This window comes from Monopterus albus, unplaced genomic scaffold, assembly GCF_001952655.1.
Source record: "Monopterus albus unplaced genomic scaffold, M_albus_1.0 scaffold270.1, whole genome shotgun sequence".
Lineage (NCBI taxonomy): Eukaryota > Metazoa > Chordata > Actinopteri > Synbranchiformes > Synbranchidae > Monopterus > Monopterus albus.
In genome coordinates, this window is record NW_018128150.1 from 1,611,546 (window position 1) to 1,613,388 (window position 1,843).

Here is a 1,843-nt window from a genome sequence, read left to right on the forward strand (position 1 = left end):
CTTCATTTAATATAAGTACTAACGGACACTGAAGATGTTGAGCAGAAAGGTTCATCTGAATTCAAGCAAACTGTTCCATTAAATTAAATGTCTATTCAGTTTACTGAAGTTAGATATTTTGTATGCTTATATTGCAGCAATATCAAATGGCCTATATCTGGTCAAAATTACAAATGATTAAAAAAGAAAAACACAAAAGCAAAGTCAAACCTTTAAATATTTTAATTGAAATACTCAAATACAAAAGCTCAAAAGCAGCTTAAGGTGCCTTAGATTTAGTGTTACTTATTTATCTACTTTATATTTCATTTGTATTTTGTGGCATTCATGTGGACGGCAAAGTAAGAATTTCATTGTACAGGGAAACACGTTTCCTAACTGTGCATATGACAAATAAACACTTTGACCTTGACATACGATAATCAATTCAGCACTTTCCTAAAAGCACTGTCACAACCAGACTGCAATCAGTCCATGTTTTTAGGTTTGTCCTGTGCTGCACCCCTCTTTGTGTGAACACGCACTCTGATGTGTTGTCTCCTCCGAGCTCCTCCTGATAGTCAGCTCTTTCTCAGCCTCCTCCACACATGGAGCTTTGGCTGCCTGGATGTGGAGCTTCCCGTCTTGGTCCAGGTAGCAGGTCACGGCTTTAGGGTTCAGGCCTTTAGGAAGATTGAACTCGTGTAAGAGTAAGAGCCTTTCCCATCCTCCTGCTTCCTCTCTGTTTTCCCACTGACTCTCAGCTTCTTGCCCACCTGCCTGACAGACAGATCCTCTGGGGTGCTGTCCCTCTTTCAGCAGCTGATAGGAGACTGGCTGCAGGGCAGCTGCAGTGTGGAAAGGCTCTGTCTCCTCCAGGAGCGTGTGTTGACGTGTGTGCTTCAGCTCCAGACTGCTGTACAGTTGCTGTAGGTTTTTCAGATCCTGTTGGTAGAGCATAGGTCTGACTTCTGATCTCATACCAGCCAGTAGAAGTCCCTGGGTAGACTAAGGGAGACTGGAATCTGTGTGAGCACAGCATCTTCAGCGTGTTTAGTGTTGATTCTTCTTGTTGCGAGCTCAAGTGTACGTTCTCTTCTGTGTTGCTTTCTGTCTCAGCAGTGGGACTGTCCTAGCTTTTATAGTGCAACTGGAGGAGCTCAAGTCTTCGGGAACTTTCCTGTCATTACCAGAAGTCTCCACAAGGGGGAGCTGTTTGTCAGGACAGCTTTTTAAAACGGGATCTTTAGGTTTGTTCAGGAAAAGTTGACTGTGCCTTGGCTTCGTGCTCAAAATAACTAACAACCTAGGATTGTTATATAAAGTGTGCTTTTTGCCTATTACTGGCAAAAAAGTTTGTCATCAAAAAAATTGCTAAGCCACACATCTTTAATATTTTCACTTAAGCAGTTTTGTCTGTTTCCTTAACTGAGTATATTTAAATAAGTGCATTAATTGCAGTATGTGACATGGGAAAAAGTTGAAAGAGACTCATGGTGATCTTATGGGGCTTTAACATTTAACATCTGCTTCATTAACTGAGTATATTTAAATAAGTGCAGTATGTGACATGGGAAAAAGAGACTCATCGTGATCTTATGGGGCTTTAACATTTAACACCTGACATTTTAAATTCTTGATTTTCTCTAAGGAAGCAGCAACAAGAATGAATAAAATCTAGCTTTTAGGTGACAAATCTATCATCATAGTTAAGAAGTTCAGTTTTAGAAATGTAACATTATTACACTCACAATTTCACTGAAACCTGTTAGAACAATATTGTGTTGAGTGTTTGTTCTGCCATGTATTTTGTCTTTGAGAAGAGTTATGCTGTTTCTTAAAGGGTACAGAATGAGTGGACTGA

The 1,843-nt window shown here is 40.0% G+C and overlaps 1 pseudogene; it reads right to left on the minus strand.

Moving 5' to 3' along the window:
* Positions 1–350: 350 nt before the first annotated feature.
* LOC109972824 (heat shock protein 30-like) lies at positions 351–1,424 on the minus strand (annotated as a pseudogene).
* Positions 1,425–1,843: the final 419 nt, after the last annotated feature.